The sequence below is a fragment of the Sarcophilus harrisii genome, chromosome 5, assembly GCF_902635505.1.
Source record: "Sarcophilus harrisii chromosome 5, mSarHar1.11, whole genome shotgun sequence".
In the NCBI taxonomy this organism is placed as follows: domain Eukaryota; kingdom Metazoa; phylum Chordata; class Mammalia; order Dasyuromorphia; family Dasyuridae; genus Sarcophilus; species Sarcophilus harrisii.
In genome coordinates, this window is record NC_045430.1 from 124,578,358 (window position 1) to 124,593,627 (window position 15,270).

At 33.1% G+C, this 15,270-nt stretch overlaps 1 protein-coding gene across 1 annotated transcript in view; it reads left to right on the forward strand.

Moving 5' to 3' along the window:
* TAF3 (TATA-box binding protein associated factor 3) overlaps positions 1-15,270 on the forward strand; it is a 229,250-nt gene that overhangs the window by 127,639 nt on the left and 86,341 nt on the right. The window lies entirely within an intron of this gene.

The following is a 15,270-nucleotide window of genomic DNA, read 5'->3' on the forward strand; positions in this document are numbered from 1 at the left end:
TTTAGTTTTTTCCTAACTGCACCATGGTAGCTCCTGTCCAGGGCAAGAATCACTTCTTCACTGTTCCTGACATGCTCACCACCTTTTTTATCTAAATTTTTAACAGGTAGTTAAAACTAAGTAAACCAATTTAGTTTTTTGATTGTAAGAAAATTCTTTCATGTGTTGAGTTAGAATCTGTCTACTTATAATTTCTACTCATTGGTTCTAGATCTGCCCGCTAGAACAAGCAGTCTATGTCCTCCTTTATATGATTAAAAACCCTTAAGATGTTCATGATTGTCATATTTTTTCCTTGGTTCTCTTTCCTGGCCTCTTTTCTCAGTTCCTTCAATCCTTCTTTAAGCAACATGTTTTCCAGACTCCTTACTTTTCTCTAGTTATGTATCAGTCAATAAATGCCATACTGAAAATGTTGAACCTTTAATTGAACATATTCCAAAGTATAATTGGATCAGTGGGACTTTTGTTCTTGATGCCATCGTTCTAGTAATGTAGCCTATGATTAATTTAGGCTTTTAAAGAACTCAAGCCATATTATTGATGATTACTAGCATTGTGTGGAGGGGAATGGGGGATGTTCTTCATCAGTGATTTCATTGGTATTGGTAATACTTGCTGAGGTAACCTTTGCAGCTGAACAGCAATTATAGTCTTGGAATGTTGTTACCTAGAGCCCTGAGGGATTAAGCAACTTGTCCAGAGCTACAAAGCCCATATGGTTTTAGTCAAAACTTGAACCCAGGTCTACTAGACCCCAAGATAAGCTCTATTTATTATGTGATGCTGCCTTCTCTTACAGAATTTTTGGTTAATAGAAATTCCTAGGTCTTTTTCTTTTGAATTCCTATTTAGATTTTTTCCATCCATTTTATCCCTTTTCATTTAACTTTTTTTCAAAACCTGCTAGAAGTTTATATTTTTTCCATTAAATTTCTTTTTTTTTTTAACGTTAGATGTTCATGATATTTTTGGATTCAGATTCTATCATCTAGCACAAGTTATTCTGTATAGTTTTGGATTACCCTAAAATCTGATGATTCTCTGTTATGTCTTTATCAAGTCACTGTTAAAAATCTATAACTATCCAGGCCCAGTGATAGAATCTTATCAAATATTACTGGAGAAGTCTTACATTTTCACTCATCAGTAAGACTCCTGTGTAGCTTCATTGTCACTTGAGTTGCTTTTCTCTAAACATTTAGAATCTTTTTTTCTTAAAAATTGTTAGGTATGTGTCTTACTGTCATTCCAATATTTGATTAATATATAATCTAAGGTGATATATAATTTATAGCATCAAAGAAATGCAAGATCAGAAAAGATGAACTCTTCATATAAGAATGAATGAGAAATAGTGAACAATTTGGAAGCTTCATTGCTATGTAGCCTTATAATGAATCAACAAGCACTTACTAAATACTACATACAACATTCTAGATACTGTGCTTAGACGCTAGTGATTACAAAGAAAAAGTCAAGTCATAAAGAAAGTGAAGAAGGCTCCTATTGGACTACCTTCTATCAGGGTCCCCTCACCCCCTAAGGAGAATTAGATTATTTTTCCCCTTTAAAGGGAACAAAGCTGACCCTGGGACATGATTGGTTTAGGCAATTAAGGCTTAAGTAGAGTATATCTTGATGCAGTTTACTCTGGCCAGATTGACCCTGGTGTCTTTCTGATTATCTAAGGGAATAAAAGATCCACCCATAAGTTGGTGAGGCCATTTAGATGAACCCTGTTTGTTTCATTAGGAAAGAGGTCCAGAGCTAAGTACTACTCTACTCTTGTGTATTCTTTCAGTGTTAAGACTTTTGTTAAATGTTGAATAACTTAAAAGTGTCTTATTTTATTCCAGCTCAAACTTTAATTGATGAATTCTTATTCTTTCCTTGTTCTTTCTCAGGCTCATCTGTTTCAGCCCTCTCTCTTCCCACCCCTAAACCAAGTTTTATGAATTCTGTGTGGTGAACTTACAATCACAGATCAAGAACTACATGGGACTTATGAGATTATCTAGTCCAACTTCCTCATTTTACAGATAAAGAGAATCAGAGAGATTATTAATGAGTTGTCTAAGGTGACAACAGTTGTAAGTTGCAGAGGCAGGGTTTGATTCCAGATCTTCCCTCTGTATTATACCATCTCTTTGGGAGGACATGGACAAGTTAAACAGAATGAGCAAGTATATACATGGGTTATCTTCTGAATCAACTGAGGGAATGCTTGTATCAATGAGGGGCAGGTAGGTGGTATAGTGAATAGAACATCAGGTCTGGAGTCAAGAAGGCCTGATTTCAAATTTGGCCTCAGACAGTTCCTAGCATGTGACCCTGGGCAAGTCATTTATCCTTGTTTGCCTCAGTTTCCTCATTTGTAAAATGAGCTGGAGAAGGAATTGGCAAACCATTTCAGAATCTTTGCCAAAGAAACTCCAAAGGAGGTCACGAAGAGTCAAACAGGACTAAAATAATTAAACAACTATATCTTGAAATCATGAATCTGTTTGACTATTTAAAGTTAGGTGATATAGTTATCTGTTTCTTTATTTTTTAATTAATTTAATATAGATTGCTTTATGAATCATTTTGGGAGAGGAAAATCAAAACAAAAGAGAAAAACCATGGGAGAAAAAAAGAGAAAACAGAAAAAAAAATAAATGAACATAGCATATGTTGATTTACATTCAGTCTCCATAGTTCTTTCTCTGGATGTAGATGGTATTTTCTGCCCAAAGTCTTTTGAGATTGCCTTGAATCACTGAACCAATGAGAAGAACCAAATCTTTCATAGTTGATCATCACACATTCTTGCTGTTATTGTACACAGTGTATTCCTGGTAATGTTTGTTTCGCTGAGCATCAGTTCATATAAATCTTTCCAAGTCTTTCTAAAATCAACTTGTTGATTATTTTTTAAAGAAAAATAATATCCCATTACCTTCATATACCACAACTTGTTCAGCCATTCCCCAATTGATGGGCATCTACTCATTTTCCAATTCTTTGCTACCACAATAGAAGCTAGGGAGCTTACATTTTAATGGGGAAAGACAGCATGTAGAGGAGTAATGGGAGAGAAGAATGCCTCCATTGACTGTGCTTCAGGAAAAGAGAAGGAGGTAGAGTCTAGAGAGAAACAAAGCTAGAATGAAACCCAGCTGGTTGGCGTCTTTAGTGGGGATCATTAATGAGGGGATGAAGGCTTTGGGACCTTATTGTAGTAGCTGAAGAGAAGTTGGTGCATCAGGAATATGGTAAAGTCAGAGTGAGGTATAGAATGCCCAGGGTTCTTCCCCAAATCTAATACTGCTTTCTTATTCATTCTGTTAGCTTTATTTCTTTTAACTAGCAAACCTCTTACACAGCATTTTCATCTTTGACATTTTTAATTACTAATTCATTATAAACAAATTCAAAATTTCAGTATATAAAGAACAAGAAATAGGATTGTAAAAAGGAACTGAATTTATTTTCCATATGGGTTTTTTTTAAAGAGATATACATAATAAATTTTATATATTAAAATTTTAGTAAGGTAGTAACAAAGATGTTATTTATGGTCCTTTAATGGGCTTCTTTTTGTTTTCTTCTGTACATTTTATTTCCTTTTTTTTTTTGTTGTTACATATTTTTCACTACTTGTTAAGTCTCATTCCTCCAAATCAAGACCTCCCTACTAAAAAATGCAGATGGTTAAGCAAAACAAATCAGCATATTGTTGATACTGTTTTTCAGACATCATTGTCATCCCAAGACCCAATGATACACATAATTTCATATTTATCTTCTTGTATTAACATTTTCAATTTGACTTAGTTTATATCATATAATGTCTAGAGACAGACATCTGAGATCAAAAATATTTTTCCGACCTTTGTTTCTGTTGCTTTCTCCTCTGAATTACTATATACTTGTTGATAGATGTGTGATGTATAATGGAAAGATTCCTGAGCTTGAAGTGAAGAAAGACCTGGATTCAATTCCTTCCTCTAATATTTATTAATCTTTTTGGACAAGTCAATTAATGTATTTGAGTCTCATTTTCTCCATTTGCAAAATTAGGGTTATAAAATCTATTACCAGAAATAATTGTTGTAAGGCTCAAATGCAATCCTGAGTCAGAAGTACTTTACAAATATTCAAATTCTATAGAGATTTAGTGATTATAAAGTTGGTCTTATAGTACAGAAACTTAGATTCAAATTCCACTTCTGACATAATACTGGCTGCATGACCCTAGACTAGTCACAATGAATCAGTGCCCTGAACAAGTTCTAAAGCTCAGTTGCAGAAAAGATAAAATGACTTTCAATCCCTTCAAAAATGAAATCATAAGTCCATTCAGAAAAAAAAAAGTGCTGTGTAAGTTACCTCATGTTGTTATTGAGTTTTCTATGTCAGGTGCTTGATCCTACAGAGTACCACATTTACTTGTTAGTCCAGTCTTAATTTCCCATATCAAAAATGTGATTTCTAGCTTGATCCCAGCAGCAAACTCCTTTATCAGATGTTCTTTTTCCTAGAATTCTCTATTAAGTTACACATAAATAAAACAACATTATAATTGTAACAGTGGCTTATGCTATGACTTTATCTGTGAAAGGTTATGTAGTTTAATGTTATCATATTTTATTCCTTTGTTTAAAAAAAGTCATTCAATTTCAGGTTTGATTAACCAGAATTTCTCCTTGTCTGACTATGTTATGACAGATAAGAATTTTTAATAATTTCAAATGTTTTCTTAATCACAACTTATGAAACTCATATGAATGTTCATTTTGTACTTTACCTATGTGAGTGGCAACATTGAATGTTAAAATTTGAAAATATTTTCATGATCAATAAGTGAGCCAAAAGAATATTTTATAGACCATCTCTTGAGGGTTGTGAGTTCAAGAGTTTAGAGCACAGCACAGAAATAACTATACTAAGAACAGAGGCTTAAAATTCTGTTTTTCCCCCATCTGAGTTAACTATTAATTTTTATGTGCAAAGCTTGATTACTATAGAAACTTCATGGGAAGGCATATTGTACATACATACTTTTGCCTTATGTATTAGTACTTTAGACTATTGTCATTCTAAAAATGGACCTTTTTTCAAACCACTTTTACTTCGGTTTAAGTGATCACATGAGTTTTCATGTTCCTCCATTTTTTGTAAGATGTCTTAAAAATTATATTATGGTACTAGTTCAGTAATTTTTGTTTGTTTTTCAGTAATATGCAATTCTTTGTAACCCCGTTTGTGGTTTTCTTGGCAAGGATGCTAGAGTGATTTGCCATTTCATTCTCCATCTAATTTTTACAGATGAGGAAACTGAGGCAAACAGGATTAAATGACTTTGTCTGGCATTACCCAGCTGATAAATGTTTAGGGTAGAATTTGAACTCAGGAAGATGAATCTTCCTGACTCCACATCCTGCATCCTATCCACTGTACCAATAAATAAATACATGGAGCAATAGTAGGAAATGAGAAGTGCCACTAATGGTATGATTTTGAGGAAATTCTTAAAATTAAAAGCTTTATTCTTATAAGTCTTATTCCAAATCCAGTGACAGAATAACCAGGTTCAGTGGGGAAAAAACTGACTATACAAGTATCATTATTTGGTGAACCATCTTTTCTGTATAGATATGCAGAATGAAAGAGGGAAAAAAAGTAGAATTCAGGACTATAAAGGGGGCATAAAAGTGATTAACAGTAGTAACAGTTTGGATTTCTCCTTGTGTTAGCTATATTTTAGTTTCCATTATTTCATAGAGCTCAAAAGGCCCTTTTCTTCATTCTTATAGTTTAGTGCATAGCCGTTTAGTTATTTTAATTAATTTTAATTAAAATAAAAACATTTTGCATTGTATCACCAAGTGAAATTACAGTTTATAACTTGAACAATAATTGGAGATCTGTGCTTTAAACTGGTTGGCTGTCTTGGTGTAATTGAAATGACAGCAGTGACTGAATTTTATAACTATAAAATTTGTTGGTAGGTAAGAAAATATCAAAAATCAAAACATGAAAATTTAAGAAGTTCAGAAATTTTCTTAGGTAAATTTAGGTAAATTACAAATTCTGTGATTCTTAAATAAATATATTCAGTTTGATTTATGAAAATGAGATTTGAAAGTAGAGTCCTTAATATCATTCCTCTGTCTCCCCATTCATTTTATATACATTAAATGATCAAGCCCTGGAAATAATTCCTGTGATTTTCATTTTAAAACAGTTACATGCAAAAAATATTTGATGCCACTTGTAATAGGAACTTGTATTTTTGCCTCTGTGTTAAAGAAAAAATTGGCAATCAGACTTAACTACATTAAGGCAATATAAAAAAATTTGCCTTTTTTTTTTAATTCAAAGGGAAAATGTGCTATTTATAGTAAATTTAAGAAAGTATGAAATAGTAATGATTTGTGTCACTTAATCATGAATTTACATATATAGAGGATTGTAACTGTAGAATCTTGGATATAATCTCAATTAATAGAATTTATTCAAAAGTAATTAAAGGAAAAATTTTAAAATAATTCATGACACTGTCCAAAGAAGTCTACTTTTGTGTATTTCTTTTAAAAAAATTAATATATGATATTACCCATAGGTAAGTCCTATTATATTATTGTAATCATAGCTGAACCAAGAAGGGTGATTAACGATAGCAATTTATTGTATCTGACGAGGAGAGAAAATAGGAGATGTTGTCGTTATCATAAATCATATCATAAATAACCAAAAGAGAAGCACTCAGAATGTGTGTGTGGTGTCAGCAGCTAAACCCTTTCAGGCACGCTAGCCCAGGATGTAGCCATAGAAACCCCAAAGTCATATTGTTATCTTAGTCTTGCTGCAGTTATGTGATACAACAGTATTAACATATAGATTAGGCCATTTATAATACTAGGTGTCATTTCAGGTTGGCTTGCTTATATAGCATTTTAGTTTTTCATTGTGCAGAATGTTAAGGAAAACAGTGTGTTTTTTCAGGTCAGTATATATCTAGCTATTTATAGCACATCATCATCTTCATACTTCTGTCAGTATTCTTAATATACTGTGTTATTGATTGGTTGTATTGTATGAATTGTCATTGCCTAATTATCTTGTCTTTGCCTATAATTTCATTTTTAAAAGTCAGATAGGTTCATTTGAAAAACTGTAACCTGTACATAGAGTGCTAAGCATCTAATTTGTCTTTGTATCTAAGTATCTTAGTTGTTTTTGTAATCTTAGTGCCAAGTAGAGTTTCTGCAACACAGTAGCCACTTAATAAATACCTGTTGAATGCTTGATTAATTTGATATAATAGTGATATGACAGATTTTTTAGAAAATTATAAAAAGCTTGCGAAATTGCACCATAATTGATATTTCACTTTTTTCCCTATTTGAAAAATAGCCCTAAACAAAGTATTAAACTAATATTCTGTCCTACTTCCCAGACTTCCAGATCTCTGTGCTTGCTTATTAAAATTTACATTCTTTGACTTTCATTTCTTCAGAACTCATGTGTTCATGCTAGGTGACATTCACAAGTGTTCACAGGATCCTATGTAGAATCATAGTATAATAGAACTTGAATTGGAAGGATTTCTAAAGTTATCTCATCCAATTTTTTTCAGATGAGGAAGCTCAAGTCCCAGAAGTTATTTCAAATTCACGCAGGCAGAGCTAGGGTTTGAAAACCCAGGAACCCAATTTGAAAACTCCAGAGTATCTCAGTAGATAAAGCACCAGACCTGGAATCAGGAAGACTCCTCTTTCTGAGTTCAAATCTGGCCTGAGATACTTACTAGCAATGTGACCCTGGGAAAGACTGTTTCCTCATTTTTCTCATCTGTAAAATGAACTGGAAAAGGAAATGGCAAATCCCCTCAGTATCTTTGCCAAGAAAATCCTAAATGTAGTCACAAAGACTCAACTGAAATGACTGAACACTACTCTTACTCCAGAGCCAGTCTTCTTTCACTATCATCTATTGCACCTTGTTTGTATGCTCATTTGTTAACATTTCCTCTCTCAGGTAATCCGATTGGAGCCCTATGGAGACAGTTAAAAATTATTTTAGTAGACATTTCAAAAGTGTCTTGTTCTCTGCCCTTCAGGTCACATACCACTTGGCTTTTTAATGATTGGCTTTACTTTCTTGAAGAGTGTAGAGTCATAGATTATCAGGACTGAAAGGATGTTAATGCCTAACTAGCTTCAATTCTTCTTAGTCTGATTCATATGAAGCTCAGGTTCATGGGCCATGCCTATTCTTCCATCATGCCTTCTGTGTATGTATGTTGTTTATCTCAACATATCATTGTTTATAAGGGTCAGGGGAGGAGCCATGCACGGTGCAATCAGGAAGTACAAAGGTCTTGAAGCCTAAGATTCCGGGATGTGGTTCCCAGTGCGAACCGCCTCGGGGGCTGAAGCTCTGGTCCCATTGAGATCTCCTTTTTCTTCCTATTGTAATCTTTTCCTCTAATTTTCTTCTTTTTTCAGTAAAATAGATAAATGAAACCACTCCCTGACTGGCCAGATAGCTTATTTAATTTTCTCTGTGACTTTTAAAGACATTAGGCTTCTGAGAGGACACTTGTCTCTTTCTTCTTCCCAATTATAATGTAAACAATTCATCATCTTCTCAGCCTTGAAAGAAACTTAAGATAATCTATGTTCACCATCTTTCTGATCTTGATCCATTATTTCATAGCTCCTTTTTAACAAGTGAAGAAACAAATACTCAGTTAAATAAAAGTTATAAAATTAAGTTAATGGCCTAATGGACTTTGAGCTCAGATTTTCTAGAACCTATCTGGTATCCTTTCCACGGCACTAAATTGTCATTGATTATACTAGCATTCTGTATTAACTAGATGGTCTGATGACATAGTCTAGTTAATACCTTAAATGTCATCGGACTAAATCACTTGAGATTAAGATGCTACAAATATATTTGTTTTGACATATGAGCCTTTTCATATACAAAAGAGAATATGGCATAAAGATAATATGAAGCATAAACTAATGAGGACTTTTAACAGTGCAAAATATTAGTCACCACTTGCCAATTGTAAGCATTTATTTATATGAATGAAGGCTTGAAATCTCAATTTAGAAAGATCTCATGTAGTTTTAAAATCATAAGAAATAGCACCAAAGAAAGAAATTTATATTTGATTCTGATGAATATGGGTAAATAGTATTTTTTCCTGTATGTTTAGTCTTTAGGGATACAAGTTAGGATTGGATTTGTAAGTACTTTTTCTGTTTATTTTGGGGAACTGCCATTGCTTTTGAGAGTTGCATGCATCTGTGTAGTTAAGGAGATAAAAAGCTTTCATGCCATATGAAAACAATTTCCCTTTTTTATGTCCAGAAGCTTTTTAGATTATAGTGTTGCTTTAAGTATACTTAGAATTTTGGTTAAGAAAATATTTTGTTTTAAGTCAATATTTACACTAGCTTAGAATTTAACCCTCAAGCTACCTCTTGGAGTTGAAACTTTTTATGCTTTACCATATCTTTGTTTTGTTTTCATTTTCATGATTTTATTTATATGGAATTATAGAATATACAAGTGTTTATATTTGTGTGTATGAGTATATATATATATATATATATGTCTATGTGAATACATATAAATGTGTCTGTATATTTTTATATACATATACACATATTTCATGTATATAAAAATGGGGAGCATTTGAGTAGCTGTTTTAGAAAGTAAAGAAGGAATAGTCAGTGGAGCATATAGAAGATGTCTCCATTTTATGAGTTTTACAGAGTAGGATCACAAATGTAGAGCTAGAAAGGATCTCAGGGCTACCTAGTCCAATCTCTTCATTTTATATATGAGAAAGGTGAGACCAAAGAAGTGAAATCACTAGCTGAAAACTCATAAAGGTAGTGAATTTCAGAAGTATGATTTGAACTCAGATCTTTTGATTCCAGAGGCACCACTCTAATTTAAAAGCAGATTGTTTATTTGGTACAAATTTCACATAATCGTCATATACTGATGTTACTCATCTACCTTCAAAAGAAACTCTCATTTGTATTATATTTCTAACTGGTAATGGATCTATGATGAACTATCCATATTCTCTCATCAATGGGGAAGTGTTACTTGAATGGGGAACAGTAAGCCAGAATTAAGTATATAAATCTTTTTATGCAATTTCAGTTCCATGAAACAAACTAACTTTTTGGGGGAAATAAAGCCCTGATTTGGGCTTTTATTAGCTATATAGTTTAAACTATGAAGTTAAAGAAAAGGAGAGAGATACTAGTGCAGAAGGTAGATCTTAATACTTGACATAAATGGAATGTGTGACACTAGTATACAAACATGAAGGAGGGGACAGGGAGAGTGAGTAATTTATTTGTGAGTAATCTATACATTATTCTTGTAGACCTTCCTCCATTTGAATGAACCAAATAAGTTGCTGATAGTAGATTCAAGTCCAATGCTGTTTATTTGTCCCCCATTTTAAAAAATCATTAAATAAATCTAAATACAAATTTTAAAATATCGTATAAGAATCTTGATGAAAATATGGAGGCAGTGGCTGAAAAGTTGGTATAGAATTTTGTGTATTGAATCTTATTATTCTGAATGTAAATAGTTGCAAAACAAGTTTAATTGATCCCATTAATGTTCTTATTATTTATAATAAAGAATATTTTTTTACATAATTATGTACTTCCCAAATTGGCTTTTTTGGGGGAACATCTTTCTATAAGTTAGTGGATTCTTTTTTCCCCCATTGAAAGTATAAGAGCAAACATCACAGCTAAGGAGAGCTATAATTGTAAAGATGGTTTTGTGAGACTTTAAAAAAATTCTGAACAGACACATCAAAAAAGAGTAAGTTCTATACATACAACACAAAAAGGATTCTCTATGAAACCATGACTATTTTTTAAAAGTATAAAATAAATTCTGTATATTACTTTCAATCTGTCTTGTATGTTTGTGCTTTTTTCTGAACCTCTCTTTTGTGCATTCTCATTCCTCTTTCACTCTCTTGACTATCCCCACCTACCCTGTCCCTGCCCCTGCCCCTGCCCCTGCCCCCTCCCCAAACTGGGAATAAAAAAGGAGAAAGCACTTTTATCTAACAAATAAACATTGTCAAGCAAAAGCAAACCAGTCAGTGGCCATGTCAAAAAATACAAGATGCAGACAAATGTTTGGAGATAGATTACGTGCTTCATCATAGATTCTCTAGAGATATGGTAGATATTTGAATTTTGGGTTCTCAAAATTTTCATCTTTGTTTTGCTTTACAGTATTCTTTTTATATAAATAGTTCTGATTCTGCTTACTTTTACTCTGTATCATTTCATACTTTCCAAAATATTCTGAAATTCTCTTTTATCATTTCTTATGGCACAATAATATTCCATTATAGTTTTGTAATGTATTGTCATTCCCCAGTTGGTTAAGAGAAAATCTAAGACATTCCATTCAGTTCTAGTTCTTCCTCCCTACCTCTAGCCTTCACCTCCAAAAAAATCTCCCTTTAAAGATAGTAAGTTTGGTTTTCTTGTGACTGTTCCCTCTCTAGTACTTTTTACCTCTTACCCTCCTCCCCCATTCCCATTTGTCTCTTTGTTGAGTTTGATGCATTTTTTTACCAAGTTGCCAGTGATGTGTTTGCCAATTTCAAATAAGAATGAAGTTCACCTGATAACCACTCTCCCTGTCCCCTCCTTCATGTTTGTATACTAGTCTCACACATTCCATTTATGTCAAGTATAAAGATCTACCTTCTGCACTAGTATATCTCTCCTTTTACCTCCTTTCTTTTCCACATCTTAAGACCATTGAAATAGAACCAGTCCCCTCCAGGGAATACTCCAGGTACTCTGTTCTTCTGAAGAGACTTATTTTTTCTCCCATCATTAGAATGTTAGCAACTATGTCATCATATAACTCTGTCCACTTGTTCAACTAAATTTACTTTTCTAGGTTTCTACTCTTGTGTCTGTTTCAGAATTCCTGTGCAACTCTGCATTTCTTCAGAAATAATTGAAAATCTTTTGTTCCAGTAAAGATCCATTATCCTACCTAGGGAAATAGTCAACTTTGGAGGGTAAAGTATTCCTGACTATGGGCCAATAGCTTTTGCCTTTTGAAATATATTCTAAGGTATCCTCAGGTTTCAGGTTTTATGTACAATTACCCTGGTTTCAGTATATTGTGGGTCATCATAAGAAATTAAATGGCAATTTTTTGGGACTTTGGTGGAAGCCACATATGGCACTTGAAGGCAAGCAGATGACAAAAAAACCTATGACCAAATACTTAACCCAACTTTTACAATAAGGTACTGTAAACACCCCCATAAAAGAAAAAGAAAAAAAATTCAGACTTCTCTAGTATGAAGGAAGGGCCAAAAAACTTTAAGGGATTTTCCAGCTCTCAGGAATGTCTCTCCCCTAATTCCTGATGTGGGATAACTTTAATTCTGCTGTTACTTGTTGTTCCTTGGAACTTAAACTACATCCCTTTGGATGTTTGTACTATATTTTGTTTGATATGGAATTTTGACTATATCTTTTTTTATTTTGGATTTTGGTTCTGACATCCTTAGGATTATTCTTTCTTGGCTCTCTTTTAGAAAGTAATCAGTGGATTCTTTCTATCTTGATTTTGCTGTCTGCTTTTAATATATCTGGGCAGTTTTCAATGATTATTTCCTGAAAAATACTATCCAGGTCTTTTTTTTTATAGAAAGGTCTGAATTCTGAAATGTGAACTTCTGAAATGTGATATTGGGGAAGAAAAAGAGAGAATAGAGTCCAGGCAATAGAAGGCATTTTAAATGACAAATATCACTTCAATTGGGTTGTATTCTTATGGACTTAAAATCTGTAAGTTTGTCCTTTTTTGATTATTGATCATACAGACTTTCCCTTGCTTTGTGTAAAAAGTCGCAGTGACTCAGAAATGAGCTTTACATGCCCTGTTTACATTCTCTTTTTTGTGCAGCATGTCAAAACAAAATGTTTTTAATATTAAAATATTGCTCAACCATAGCTATTTAGGTTTTATGTTATTGTTTCAAAAAAATCAAATTTAAATGGGCATATTGCTGAAGATAAAAAAAATTATTCAGGTAATAGCCAATCGCTGTCAAATATTCACTTTTTATTTGTTTTCTAGAGCACAGAAATGAGATTTTTCATAGGAACGATAGATTAAAACTAATTCTCTAATTCTTTGCATACCTATCAACACAATTTTTTTCTACCAAAGGCTTGATTTCTTATTCTATTTTTAATCTCTTGGCTTAATATTGTAAAATAAAGTATAATTCATAGAATCCAAAAAGTTGAGTCTACTAAAAGAAAATATGATCATCCAACCTTTTCCAATCATCCTCCAATTATTTTTCAGTCAGCCAACAAGCATTTATTAAGCACCTAACATATGCCAAAAATTATGTTAGGATGTTTAGACTCAAAAGTGATATAGTATCCATCTTCAGGGAACTTATTAATTTGAGAGGATGATGTATACATAAACAAGTATGTACAAAACAAAAGCATTGTGGTTTGGAGGAAGGGGAAGGATGTTGGCATCAGGAACGGCTTCATGTAGAAGCTGACACTTGAACAGAGTTTTGAAAAGAAACAAGATATTGATTCTAAGAGGTGAATTTGAGGTGAGAATGCATTCCAGGATTGAGGGAGAGTCAGTGCAAAGAGACAGAGATGGAGGGTTATTCATGAAAAACTGCAAATAGATCTGTTTGGATAGACTGTAGAATGTAGAAGAAGAAATAATAAGTAATGATGCCTAAAAGGTAGGTTTTGTTCAGGTTGTCAAACAGAAGAGTTTGTATCCCATCTGAGAGGCAATGAGAAACATTGGAGTTTATTGAATAGAGGAGTGACATAGTCAGATGTGAACTTTAGGAAAAATCACTTTAGCATCTTCTGTGGTTTGGCGAGCTGAGAGCTTTGAGACTGGGAAAATAATGAGATTATTGTGGTTGTCTAGGCAAGAGGTGCCAAGGCCCCAAAACAAGGATATTAGCCACGGACATAGAAAAAGGATTAGATGTAAGAAATATTGTGAAGATAGAAACAAGATTTGGCAACTGATTAGATACTTGGGTGAAAGTGAGTGAACCTGAGCTGATGAGGGACTACACCAGGATAGTGGCACTATCAGAGGAGAGAAGGGGGCATATAAGAGAGATGTTCTGAAGGCAAAATTATCAGGCCTTGGCAACAGATTGAATATGAGCAAGAGCAAGGAATCAAAGATAAGACCTAGATTTTGAGTCTGGGTAGCTGGAATGATTGTGATGTTCTTGAAAATGATAATGGAAGTTTGGAAAAGAAGAGGCCTTTAGAGGAGAGAGGTGGTGGAGATAAGTTCAGTTTTCGACACATTGAATCTATGGGGTGTCCCATAGACTGTTGGAGATGTGAGTCTGGAGGTTAGGAGACAGGTTAGAGCAATAAAGCTTTTAAAGAAATATAAAAAATTGTATACTTAGGGAAAAAGAATGATGCTCACTAATTATTACTCAGTAATTATGCATTTAATAGCATTATGAGATTCATATAATGATGAAACAAAAACCAGATCAATATCTAGGTTAGAAAAACAAGGTGCCGTTCACTTTATTGTCTAGCTCACATTTCTATGATACTTCAAATTTTGTCAAGCACTTTTCTTACATAGTCCACCCTATGAGGTTAGAAGTGTCAATTTTATTGTCATTTGCAGATAAAGAAACTGAGGCTCTTAAATGTTATTAGCTCATATTTAAAGTATTATTAAGCAACTAAGCTAGGAGATTAACTCACATTTCCCAGTCCCCACATCCAAAGTTCCCTTCATTTTGTCAGGGTGCCTATCAGACTTAGCACATTCAGATGAGATTCTCCAAAAAGCATAACTCTCACAATTGTACTTCTACAGTAGAGTTGCTACTGAACTTTTGAGTAGCAAGAATAATATATTATATTGAGTAAAGTATTTTACTCAATTTTTCATGGATGGGGGGGAAATTTTTTTAACGATTATACTTAAGTTATAGGGTTTTTTTTGTCTTGCAAGTTTATATTCAGTTTATGTGTATTTTCAACTCTGCCCTCCCAATTATTCATTTATATTAATTACTTCACCTTTTTTCAGTCTCTTTTTTTAAAAATTGAGTTTATGTCTTTCAGTAATTCAATTCAATAAATACTATGTCTTAGGATAATTAGATTCACTGATTCTTTCTAATAGGGGTTCTTAATTTTT